The sequence below is a fragment of the Oncorhynchus nerka genome, linkage group LG20 (genome assembly GCF_034236695.1).
Source record: "Oncorhynchus nerka isolate Pitt River linkage group LG20, Oner_Uvic_2.0, whole genome shotgun sequence".
Taxonomy (NCBI): Eukaryota; Metazoa; Chordata; class Actinopteri; order Salmoniformes; family Salmonidae; genus Oncorhynchus; species Oncorhynchus nerka.
In genome coordinates, this window is record NC_088415.1 from 32,771,776 (window position 1) to 32,786,054 (window position 14,279).

Genomic DNA, 14,279 nt, shown 5'->3' on the forward strand with positions numbered 1-14,279 from the left:
CAAGAAACACGACCAATGGACGTTAGACCTGTGAAAATCTGTCCTTTGGTCTGATGAGTCCAAATATTAGATTTTTGGTTCTAACCGCTCTCTTTGTGAGATGCAGAGTAGGTGAACGGATGATCTCCGCATGCATGGTTCCCACCGTGAAGCATGGAGGAGGAGATGTGATGGTGTGGAGGTGCTTTGCTGGTGACACTGTCTGTGATTTATTTAGAATTCAAGGAACACTTAACCAGCATAGCTACCACAGCATTCTGCAGCGATACGCCATCCCATCTGGTTTGCACTTAATGGGACTATCATTTGTTTTTCAACAGGACAATTACCCAACACGCCTCTAGGCTGTGTAAGGGCTATTTGACCAAGAAGGAGAGTGATGGAGTGCCACATCAGATGATCTGGCCTCCACAATCACCCAACCTCAACCCAATTGAGATGGTTTGGGATGAGTTGGACCGCAGGTGAAGTTGGTTGAGAGAATGGCAAGTGTGTGCAAAGCTGTCAAAGGCAAAGGGCTACTTTGAAGAATCTAAAATATATTTTGATTTGTTTAACTTTTTTTGTTACTACATGATTCCATGTGTCATTCCATAGTTTTGGTGTCTTCACTATTATTCCACAACGTAGAAAATAGTAAAAAATTATGAAAAACGCTTAAATGAGTAGGTGTGTCCAAACTTTTGACTGGTACTGTACACACGCACCAATTTAATTCCACTAAATGATGCAAATTAACCCATAGATCGCATTCCCGGTCAAATCTTTACATCGACTGGTATGACCAATGAATAGGTTCAAAATAATTATTTCGTAATGGGATTTTTTTTCTTCTTCCAGACAATTGGCCAGTGCCAATTTTATTTATCAGTTTTATTTTTATTTGGCCAAAAGCCAGCTATTCGCGGCTAACGGAAACCCTGCCCTGGACAAGTGATCAGGAAATGTTTTATTTATCGGACATTTGAGAAATTTACCAGTTGGTGTTTACCATTCTGCATTGACCAAAACGAAAGCTTCAAATAGCTGTAAGAACATCATTTTTTTTGTTATTGAAAATATATTTCATAGCAATTCAAATGGTATAATGATTTCCCACACTATTCAGGGCTTGTTTTATCACAAACTGAAATTGAGCAAAGTGTAGAATTTTAGCATCCAGAAAATGTGTTATTTCCACTTGATAACACAGCCAAAGTCTGAATGTGTAGCACCTTTAAAAAATGTAATATATAAGGAAGAGAAGCTTAGGCCCCAGAGAGAGAGAGAGAGAGAGAGAGAGAGAGAGAGATACCGGTGGGAAGCTATGACACCAACATGCATTTATCCTTGTCAGATGGGCTACTGCGTTTGCTATACAGATATAGGCGTACAGATCGAGGCTAATTTGTTAATTTTCGATCCAAATATAATTTATAAAGATAAGCATTGTATTGTTTGATTGTAGGAGTAACCCTGGTAGGCCTGAAACATTCTTCCTCACCTCAAGTTCAACTGTCGGAATCAGTTGGCGCACCTGTGCGTACTGTCTTCATATAATAGGCCTACAGTGTAATAGACTAATAGCCAAACCATACCAAACCTTCACAAACGTTTCTAAACTTTATTAAGGTAATATCAAAGTGAAGACATTGTTTATTATGTCACAGCAAACACAACATTACAGTTGGAACATCAGTGTAGCCGGGGATTTTAACAAGGCTAATCTGAAAACAAGACTCCTTAAATTGTATTAGCATAACAATTGCGCAACCAGGGCTGGTAAAACCTTGGGTCATTGCTATTCTAACTTCCACAACGCATATAAGGCCCTCCCCGCCCTCCTTTTGGAAAAGCTGACCACGACTCCATTTTGTTGCTTCCTGCCTACAGACAGAAGCTAAAACAAGAGGCTCCCGCGCTCAGGTCTGTTCAACGCTGGTCCGACGAATCTGATTCCACGCTTCAAGACTGCTTCGATCACACGGACTGGGATATGTTCCGCATTGCGTCCAACAACAAAATTGACGAATACGCTGATTCGGTGAGTGAGTTCATTAGAAAGTGTATTGATGATGCCGTTCCCATAGTAACGATTAAAACTTTCCCAAACAGAAACCGTGGATTGATGGCAGCATTCGCTTGAAACTGAAAGCGCGAACCACTGCTTTTAACCAGGGAAAGGTGACCGGAAACATGACCTAATACAAACAGTGTAGCTATTCCTTCCGCAAGGCAATCAAACAAGCTAAGCGTCAGTATAGAGACAAAGTAGAGTCACAATTCAACGGCTCAGACACAAGAGGTGGCAGGGTCTACAGTCAATCACAGATTACAAAAAGAAAACCAGCCCACGGACCAGGATGTCTTGCTCCCAGGCAGACTAAATAACTTTTTGGCCCGCTTTGAGGACAATACAGTGTCACTGACACTGCCTGCTACCAAAACCTGCCGACTCTCCTTCACTGCAGCTGACTTGAGGAAAACATTTAAACATGTTAACCCTTGCAAGGCTGCAGGCCCAGACGGCATCCCCAGCCACATCCTCAGAGCATGCGCAAACCAGCTGGCTGGTGTATTTACTGACTATTCAATCAATCCTTATCCCAGTCTGCTGTTCCCACATGCTTCAAGAGGGCCACCATTGTCCTTGTTCCCAAGAAAGCTAAGGTAACTGAGCTAAACGACTACCGCCCCGCCCCGTAGCACTCACTTCCGTCATCATGAAGTGCTTTGAGAAACTAGTCAAGGACCATATCACCTCCACCCTACCTGACACCCTAGACCCACTCCAATTTGCTTACCGCCCAAATAGGTCCACAGACGATGTAATCTCAACCACACTGCACACTGCCCTAACCCATCTGGACAAGAGGAATACCTGTGAGAATGCTGTTCATCGACTACAGCTCAGCATTTAACACTATAGTACCCTCCAAACTCATCATCAAGCTCGAGACCCTGGGTCTCGACCCCGACCTGTGCAACTGGGTACTGGACTTCCTGACGGGCCACCCCCAGGTGGTGAGGGTAGGTAACAACATCTCCACCCCGCTGATCCTCAACACTGGGGCCCCACAATGGTGCGTTCTGAGCCCTCTCCTGTACTCCCTGTTCACCCATGACTGCGTGGCCATGCACGCCTCCAACTCAATCATCAAGTTTGCGGACGACACTACAGTGGTAGGCTTGATTGCCAACAACAAGGAGACGGCCTACAGGGAGGAGGTGAAGGTCCTCGGAGTGTGGTGTCAGGAAACTCAACGTCAACAAAACAAAGGAGATGATTGTGGACTTCAGGAAACAGCAGAGGGAGCACCCCCCTATCTACATCGACGGGACAGTAGTGGAGAGGGTAGTAAGTTTTAAGTTCCTCGGCGTACACATCACGGACAAACTGAATTGGTCCACTCACACAGACAGCATCGTGAGGAAGGCGCAGCAGCTTCTCTTCAACCTCAGGAGGCTGAAGAAATTCGGCTTGTCACCAAAAGCAATCACAAACTTCTACAGATGCACAATCGAGAGCATCCTGTCGGGCTGTATCACTGCCTGGTACGGCAACTGCTCCGCCCACAACCGTAAGGCTCTCCAGAGGGTAGTGAGGTCTGCGCAACGCATCACCGGGGGCAAACTACCTGCCTTCCAGGATACCTACACCACCAGATGTCACAGGAAGGCCATAAAGATCATCAAGGACAACAACCACCCGAGCCACTGCCTGTTCACCCCGCTATCATCCAGAAGGCGAGGTCAGTACAGGTGCATCAAAGCAGGGAAAGCTTCTATCTCAAGGCCATCAGACTGTTAAACAGCCACCACTAACATTGAGTGGCTGCTGCCAACACACTGACTCAACTCCAGCCACTTTAATAATGGGAGTTGATGGAAATTGATGTAAAATATATCACTAGCCACTTTAAACAATGCTTCTTAATATAATGTTTACATACCCTACATTACTCATCTCATATGTATATGTATATACTGTACCCTATATCATCTACTGCATCTTTATGTAATACATGTATCACTAGCCACTTTAAACTATGCCACTTTGTTTACATACCCTACATTACTCATCTCATATGTATATACTGTACTCGATACCATCTACTGCATCTTGCCTATGCCGTTCTGTACCATCACTCATTCATATATCTTTATGTACATATTCTTTATCCCTTTACACTTGTGTGTATAAGGTAGTAGTTTTGGAATTGTTAGATTACTTGTTGGTTATTACTGCATTGTCGGAACTAGAAGCACAAGCATTTCGCTACACTTGCATTAACATCTGCTAACATCTCCATATCATGTGTATGTGACAAATAAATTTGATTTCATTTGATTTCATTTGGCCAAAGAAAATAGGTCAACAGAATGAAACAAAAAACAAATTGGTTGAAAGTAAACCTTCAAAAAAGTTTTGAACAGGCTATATTGCAGCTATTACCAAGAAAGTGCATATCACAACCAGCAAAAGACAGCAATAGGCTAATTATGTTTATTTTACAACAGGCCTACCTACAGTATAACCTTTCTAAATACAGAAACACATCATTTAAAAGACAGATCCAAGTCAATTCCTCTCCTTGTTCAGGCGGAACAAAATAATTCAGTTCCAAAATTGCATCCTACCCGAATAGCGTGTTGCACAGTAGCCTCAAGGATGTCACCGGCTTTGTAGCCATCGCCGATCCACTTTTCATTTTTCCATTTGTCTTGTCTTGTTTTCCTACACACCTGGTTTCAATTCCCTCAGTATTAGACCTGTATATAACCCCCTGTTCCCCCCCATGTCTGTGTGTGGAATTGTTTGTTGTTTCATGTATGTCCACGCTAGACTGGTCTGCGCTGGGTTATGTCAACCCATATTGTGTTTAGTGTTCTTAGTGCTGTGTGTTTTGTTCTCCGAAATAAAAGGCTGCTTTGGCTACCCAACTTCTGCTCTCCTGCGCCTGACTCCCTTACAGCCAGTTACGCATACCTAACATGAATGCATGAACTGTGTTGATAAAAAGGCACAACAAAAAAAGCTACACCTTGCTAGAAAATGTCCCCTGTGTGAAAATCCTGAAAATGCATCTGCTCAACTGTACGCATACAGCACCCCCAACTCAAAACATCTTCACTCAGCTAAGACCGAAAACCATGGGACACCAGTTCTGTCATATATGCTGGGTTACAACAATCTCTGAACCCCAGCAAAGTGCTTTCAGTTACCAGTCCTTTTCACTGCATCATGTTCTGTATAGAAAGGCTTCTGGTGGCCTCTAAAGGCTATTCTCTTCCTTTCAGCCCAGCTGCTCTTTTCATCCCTGCCTGCTCCAGCTCCATCATTGATCTAAATCTCTGAGCTTTATTTACACTCAAGTCTGCTGTGAGCTCACACCACTCGTGTTTCACCAGCTGTGTACAATTTCTACTAAATTCAGGTGTTGAAACATTCTGGTCCCCCTGCTTTGGTATACAATGATGTGCCTGTGCACTTTGCCATGCAGCTTTTGTTTCATTGTCACTAAGCAGCAGCAAGTAATCTCTTCATTACAGACAGGAAATGAAATTGGTCAATTACAGACACTGTATGTGGTGCAATGTAATTTGGTATTATATATCATGTTACAAATACTTTCGGTGTGTAATCTTCTCAGAGCGTCTTCAAGGTTCTGTCGCAACAAGAGGCTTAGACTGAACACACAGACGGCAAGACAACCACCACACCACCCTGTTGATGCTGCCCCTCTGTCTGACCAGCTTCTACTGATGGACATTTCTGCCAGAGTGGTCCCTGCCCCCTCCCTGCCTGGATACACATATGAGACAATAATCTATTTACAAAAGGGGGGAGCAAAATGACATATTAATTTAATCTGGTTTCTGACCTGTGTTCCTCTGGGATTTACAGAGGGCTAGTCAGGCTGCTACTGCTGCTACTGCTGGGAAATCACTTAATATGAGACCCTTGACAAAGAAAGCTTGGTTATTACGCTGTACAGAGCTCCCTCAGGATGGAAAGCCTTTAATTAGCAATAGCATAGAGGTGCTTATTGGTTGGACTTGGACCTGAGGGCTAATTATCCTATTTCAGTCTTCTAAGTAAATGGTGTGCCAATGGTCATATTCACCTTGCTAATGAGACAGAGGGATAGAATAGGGACAATGAACCAGGTTGATTGGGATTTGTGTTTGCGGTGCAGTGCGTGTGTGGTGGGCCATCTGATTACAGAACTGAAGGGTTTGCGGTGCAGTGCGTGTGTGGTGGGCCATCTGATTACAGAACTGAAGGGTTTGCGGTGCAGTGCGTGTGTGGTGGGCCATCTGATTACAGAACTGAAGGTCATTGCTTTCTTCCAACTTGGAGGAAGTCTAATCCAGAGAGAAGGGTCAGAATTGGACGAGATAAGACGGGAATAGCATCACAATCAAATGGACAAATTTAAAATCAGGTCAGCGAAGAAGTACCCTAAATTGTTTGGCAAATGGGTTGGGGATGCAGAGGGATAGGGCATTGTTGTGCCAGGGCATGGTGACAGAGTTAGACAACAGCAGACCTAACCTATTGTTAGAGAAAACATTTTTGCTTTGCCCTTTGCTTCCTCTGTGTACTGTTCTATGTCCTGCTTACTCCTTTTTCATCCTCCCTTTTCTTCTACTTCCAGAGGCAAATGGACCTTTTTCTCCACTGTAAGCTCCAGCCCCAGGGACTCTTAAACTCCAAAGCTCTGACGGCATTTTAAATGGATGCTGGAGGAGGATTTGCCTTGCCAGCTACTAGCCAATAGCATTGAATAGCTCCCCGGGGCTCATAGGCCAGGCAGGCATCACCATAAGGCTATTGTTTCCGAGCTGAAGACAGTTAGCAGTGTTGCTTAACATGCCTCTCACACCACAGCAGCATATGACTCCACGGGTTAATGCTTGTGGCTTTTTCATTCAACAATGTGAGTCTTGTTTTGTCTTGAGACCATTACAGTGTCAAAAGTAATTTAGCCACAAAGTGGTGTTCCTTGTTCAAAGCTCTGGTTTTCTTTCAACATTCTTAGTCAATGTTGCCTTGTCTGCTCTGCTGTTGGTCCACACCATGACAGATCAAATCTATCTGTTAGTACTGTAAACTTTGATCTCTGGTGATTGATTGATACGATCTTTGTCCCTGCATGGCATTCATATAGTTGTAATATGAAGCCTCTGTACTCGGCCTGGCCTCAAGCCTTAAAGATTCCCATCTCATTCTGGTCCTCTTTTCTTTTTTCCCCATAAGAGTCCCACAGACGTTAGCCAAATTCATGTAATAGTACAGTATGTGCAAATGCAATCTCAAGATTGGATCTTTGTTGTCAGGCAATGTTCAGAAGCTGGAATGAGACATTACAGAATTAAAACAGTAATGAAAAAGAAGCCAGAACCAGTATACTTGAGGATTTTGCAAGTAAATTGCCAAGGGGGAATTTTCAGCCTTTCCCCTAATTATACTTCAGAGCCTGCAGTGCTAAATGAGGGAGAGGGGAGAGCTGCATGGGGATTGCTTTAATGGGCAAAGCGTTGATGAGCGTCCTATAAACACCAAATGTTACTCGCTCTGAATATTTCAACAGGGTTTAGCATTTTAGAACGTCTCCCAAGCTGTAACAATGAGAGCCGTTGGCCTTGGAGAGAGACGTGCGTGCCACCACACAGTCCCAACAGATCCTGTGCAGGCAACTCAAAGCCAGGGTTGAATGACTATAGTGCTTGCTATAACCCATACCCATGAGTAGTTTGCCCTGGCTGGCCATCTTTAAACCAGGCCTTCTGTCATTCTCTAACTGCCTCTCTATCTATCCATGATGCCCAATCAAAATGGGCCCTGAAACCTTTTAACACTCACTTTATACAATACATTAACTGCCATTGTCTTCATGGAACATCTGTACCATATGGTTCATGTTCTGATCTACCCGCCTTACAGGGGAAATCATTATATTTATAGAAGTTTCCATTAGGCTGTTGTATGTACCATCTTAAATAAGCATGCTCCATTCAACAAATGTAGAACTAGGAATAGATATAGCCCTTGGTTCACTCCAGACCTGTCTGCCCTTGACCAGCACAAAAACATCCTGTGGCGTTCTGCATTAGCATCGAATAGCCCCCGTGATATGCACTTTTTCAGGGAAGATAGGAACCAATATACACAGGCAGTTAGGAAAGCTAAGGCTAGCTTTTTCAAACAGAAATTTGCATCCTGTAGTACAAACTCAAAAAAGTTATCGTAAATGTAAATCGTTATGTAAAGTCCATGTATTATGGTTATGTAAAGTCCATGGAGAATAAGAGCACCTCCTCCCAGCTGCCCACTGCACTGAGGCTAGGAAACACTGTCACTACCAATAAATCCACAATAATTGAGAACTTCAATAAGCATTTTTCTACAGCTGGCCATGCTTTCCACCTAGCTACCCCTACCCCGGTCAACAGCCCTGCGCTCCCCACAGCAACTCGCCCAAACCTCCCCCACTTCTCCTTCACCCAAATCCAGATAGCTGATGTTCTGAAAGAGCTGCAAAATCTGGACCCCTACAAATCAGCCGGGCTAGACAATCTGGATCCTCTCTTTCTAAATGTATCTGCCGAAATTATTGCAACCCCTATTACTAGCCTGTTTAACCTCTCTTTATTATCGTCTGAGATTCCCATAGATTGGAAAGCTGCCGCGGTCATCCCCCTATTCAAAGGGGGAGACACTCTAGACCCAAACTGCTATAGACCTATATCTATTCTACCCTGCCTTTCTAAGGTATTTGAAAGCCAAGTTAACAAACAGATTACCGACCATTTTGAATCTCACCGTACCTTCTCCGCTATGCAATCCGCTCTCGCTGCTGGTGATTCTTTGATCCACCTCTACGCAGACGACACCATTCTGTATACCTCTGGCCCTACTTTGGACACTGTGTTAACTAACCTTCAGATGAGCTTCAATGCCGTACAACTCTCCTTTCGTGGCCTCCAACTGCAAGTAAAACTAAATGCATGCTCTTCAACCGATCGCTGCCCGCACCTGCCAGCCCATACAGCATCACTACTCTGGGCGGTTCTGACTTAGAATATGTGGACAACTACAAATACCTAGGTGTCTGGTTAGACTGTAAACTCTCCTTCCAGACTCACATTAAAAATCTCCAATCCAAAATTACATCTAGAATCAGCTTCCTATTTCGTAACAAAGCATCCTTCACTCATGCTGCCAAACATACCCTCGTAAAACTGACCATCCTACCGATCCTCGACTTCGGTGATGTCATTTACAAAATAGCTTCCAACACTCTACTCAACAAATTGGATGCAGTCTATCACAGTGTCATCCGTTTTGTTACCAATGCCCCATATACTACCTACCACTGTGTCCTGTATGCTCTCGTTAGCTGGCTACTGACTTCCGGCGCCGACTGAGATGGCCGCCTCGCTTCGCGTTCCTAGGAAACTATGCAGTTTTTTGTTTTTTTACGTGTTATTTCTTACATTAGTACCCCAGGTCATCTTAGGTTTCATTACATACAGTCGAGAAGAACTACTGAATATAAGATCAGCGCCAACTCACCATCAGTACGACCAAGAATATGTTTTCCGCGACGCGGATCCGGTGTTCTGCCTTACAAACAGGACAACGGAATGGATCGCATGCAGCGACCCAAGGAAACGACTCCGAAAAAGAGGGAAACGAGGCGGTGTTCTGGTCAGACTCCGAAAAAGGGCACATCGCGCACCACTCCCCAGCATTCTTCTTGCCAATGTCCAGTCTCTTGACAACAAGGTTGACGAAATCCGAGCAAGGGTAGCATTCCAGAGGGACATCAGAGACTGCAACGTTCTCTGCTTCACAGAAACATGGCTTACTGGGAAGACGCTATCCGAGGCGGTGCAGCCAACGGGTTTCTCCACGCATCGCGCCGACAGAAACAAACATCTTTCTGGTAAGAAGAGTGGCGGGGCGTATGCCTCATGACTAACGAGACATGGTGTGATGAAGGAAACATACAGGAACTCAAATCCTTCTGTTCACGTGATTTAGAATTCCTCACAATCAAATGTAGACCGCATTATCTTCCAAGAGAATTCTCCTCGATTATAATCACAGCCGTATATCCCCCCCAAGCAGACACATCGATGGCTCTGAACGAACTTTATTTAACTCTTTGCAAACTGGAAACCATTTATCCGGAGGCTGCATTCATTGTAGCTGGGGATTTTAACAAAGCTAATCTGAAAACAAGACTCCCTAAATTTTATCAGCATATCGATTGCGCAACCAGGGGTGGTAAAACCTTGGATCATTGTTACTCTAACTTCCGCGACGCATATAAGGCCCTGCCCCGCCCCCTTTCGGAAAAGCTGACCACGACTCCATTTTGCTGATCCCTGCCTACAGGCAGAAACTTAAACAAGAGGCTCCCACGCTGAGGTCTGTCCAACGCTGGTCAGACCAAGCTGACTCCACACTCCAAGACTGCTTCCATCACGTGGACTGGGACATGTTTCGTATTGCGTCAGATGGAAATATTGACGAATACGCTGATTCGGTGTGCGAGTTCATTAGAACGTGCGTCGAAGATGTCGTTCCCATAGCAACGATAAAAACATTCCCAAACCAGAAACCGTGGATTGATGGCAGCATTCGCGTGAAACTGAAAGCGCGAACCACTGCTTTTAATCAGGGCAAGGTGTCTGGTAATATGTCCGAATATAAACAATGCAGCTATTCCCTCCGCAAGGCTATTAAACAAGCTAAGCGTCAGTACAGAGACAAAGTGGAATCTCAATTCAATGGCTCAGACACAAGAGGCATGTGGCAGGGTCTACAGTCAATCACGGACTACAAGAAGAAACCCAGCCCAGTCACGGACCAGGATGTCTTGCTCCCAGGCAGACTAAATCACTTTTTGCCCGCTTTGAGGACAATACAGTGCCACTGACACGGCCTGCAACGAAAACATGCGGTCTCTCCTTCACTGCAGCCGAGGTGAGTAAGACATTTAAACGTGTTAACCCTCGCAAGGCTGCAGGCCCAGACGGCATCCCCAGCCGCGCCCTCAGAGCATGCGCAGACCAGCTGGCCGGTGTGTTTACGGACATATTCAATCAATCCCTATACCAGTCTGCTGTTCCCACATGCTTCAAGAGGGCCACCATTGTTCCTGTTCCCAAGAAAGCTAAGGTAACTGAGCTAAACGACTACCGCCCGTAGCACTCACTTCCGTCATCATGAAGTGCTTTGAGAGACTAGTCAAGGACCATATCACCTCCACCCTACCTGACACCCTAGACCCACTCCAATTTGCTTACCGCCCAAATAGGTCCACAGACGATGCAATCTCAACCACACTGCACACTGCCCTAACCCACCTGGACAAGAGGAATACCTATGTGAGAATGCTGTTCATCGACTACAGCTCGGCATTCAATACCATAGTACCCTCCAAGCTCGTCATCAAGCTCGAGACCCTGGGTCTCGACCCCGCCCTGTGCAACTGGGTACTGGACTTCCTGACGGGCCGCCCACAGGTGGTGAGGGTAGGCAACAACATCTCCTCCCGCTGATCCTCAACACGGGGCCCCACAAGGGTGCGTTCTGAGCCCTCTCCTGTACTCCCTGTTCACCCACGACTGCGTGGCCATGCACGCCTCCAACTCAATCATCAAGTTTGCGGACGACACAACAGTGGTAGGCTTGATTACCAACAACGACGAGACGGCCTACAGGGAGGAGGTGAGGGCCCTCGGAGTGTGGTGTCAGGAAAATAACCTCACACTCAACGTCAACAAAACTAAGGAGATGATTGTGGACTTCAGGAAACAGCAGAGGGAACACCCCCTATCCACATCGATGGATCAGTAGTGGAGAGGGTAGCAAGTTTTAAGTTCCTCGGCATACACATCACAGACAAACTGAATTGGTCCACTCACACTGACAGCGTCGTGAAGAAGGCGCAGCAGCGCCTCTTCAACCTCAGGAGGCTGAAGAAATTCGGCTTGTCACCAAAAGCACTCACAAACTTCTACAGATGCACAATCGAGAGCATCCTGGCGGGCTGTATCACCGCCTGGTACGGCAACTGCTCCGCCCTCAACCGTAAGGCTCTCCAGAGGGTAGTGAGGTCTGCACAACGCATCACCGGGGGCAAACTACCTGCCCTCCAGGACACCTACACCACCCGATGTTACAGGAAGGCCATAAAGATCATCAAGGACATCAACCACCCGAACCACTGCCTGTTCACCCCGCTATCATCCAGAAGGCGAGGTCAGTACAGGTGCATCAAAGCTGGGACCGAGAGACTGAAAAACAGCTTCTATCTCAAGGCCATCAGACTGTTAAACAGCAATCACTAACATTGAGTGGCTGCTGCCAACACACTGTCATTGACACTGACCCAACTCCAGCCACTTTAATAATGGGAATTGATGGGAAATGATGTAAATATATCACTAGCCACTTTAAACAATGCTACCTTATATAATGTTACTTACCCTACATTATTCATCTCATATGCATATGTATATACTGTACTCTAGATCATCGACTGCATTCTTATGTCACTAGCCACTTTAACTATGCCACTTTGTTTACTTTGTCTACATACTCATCTCATATGTATATACTGTACTCGATACCATCTACTGTATGCTGCTCTGTACCATCACTCATTCATATATCCTTATGTACATATTCCTTATCCCCTTACACTGTGTATAAGACAGTAGTTTTGGAATTGTTAGTTAGATTACTTGTTGGTTATCACTGCATTGTCGGAACTAGAAGCACAAGCATTTCGCTACACTCGCATTAACATCTGCTAACCATGTGTATGTGACAAATAAAATTTGATTTGATTTGATTTCATACTCGTCGCCAAACCCACTGGCTCGAGGTCATCTACAAGTCTCTGCTAGGTAAAGCCCCACCTTATCTCAGCTCACTGGTCACCATAGCAGCAACCACCCATAGCACGCGGTCCAGAAGGTATTTCTCACTGGTCATCCCCAAAGCCAATTCTTCCTTTGGCCGCCTCTCCTTCCAGTTCTCTGCTGCCAATGACTGGAACGAACTGCAAAAATCTCTGAAGCTGGAGTCTCTTACCTCCCTCACTAGCTTTAAGCACCAGCTGTCAGAGCAGCTCACAGATCACTGCACCTGTACATAGCTCATCTGTAAATAGCCCATCCAATCTACCTCATCCCCATACTGTATTTTTTATTATTTTTGCTCATTTGCACCCCAGTATCTCAACTTGCACATTAATCTTCCGCATATCCTACCATTCCAGTGTTTAATTGCTATATTGTAATTAATTTGCCACCATAGCCTATTTATTGCCTTACCTCTCTTATCCTACCTCATTTGCACATGCTGTATATAGATTTTACTACTGTATTATTGATTGTATGTTTTTTTATTCCATGTGTAACTCTGTGTTGTTGTGTGTGTCGAACTGCTTTGCTTTATCTTGGCCAGGTCGCAGTTGCAAATGAGAACTTGTTCTCAACTAGCCTACCTGGTTAAATAAAGGTGAAATAAAATAAATAAAGATAAATGTATGGGCAATAGAGTGCTATGCTGGGTAAGGCAGGCATGCAGCATTAGGCTGTCATACAACGATGCTCTCACTACAATCACCCTGTCAGAGCCAGACTGCGTCAACTTTGTAACCCTTTTTATTTTCGATTAGTCACTTCAACCTGTACATAGCTCTCTCTCAGTGGTGGTTAAGATGTCGGTGAAACACAACACAATGCTTGTTTAGGACACAATGCTTCCTGAGGGTGGAAACGGGATGTTGTTATATAACTCAGTGTCGTTATGTGCCATTTCCATCACCAGCAGCAGCCAGCGAGCCTCCCCACGGCCCATTCTGTGACACACAAACAAAAAGAGGCAGACCCTGTGGAATATAGTCTAATCTTGCTTGTTTACAACTTCAATCTCAGATTTGTCCTTTTCTAACCCTAATCATATCTGAGCTAGAAATGGGGCTCTTGGATTAAGAACACAATGCTAATGGTTCGCCTCTTATTAGCCCTGTCATCCTCAGCCTTATCTGGGTCTCTGCCAGTCCCAGTGCATACCGCTGGGACTGGCTCAACAAAAGGAGGCAGTTGTGACATAACATTTTTACAGAAACAAGTGACTGGGAGCTACTTGCCTAACAATGGGACTAATGGCGTGTGTGCTCATATGTAAAGTGTCAATCCTGTGTGAATCGGGGTTTACTGTAGTTAATTTTGGAAGGATTATGGATTTTGAGGTGAAATGTGAATGT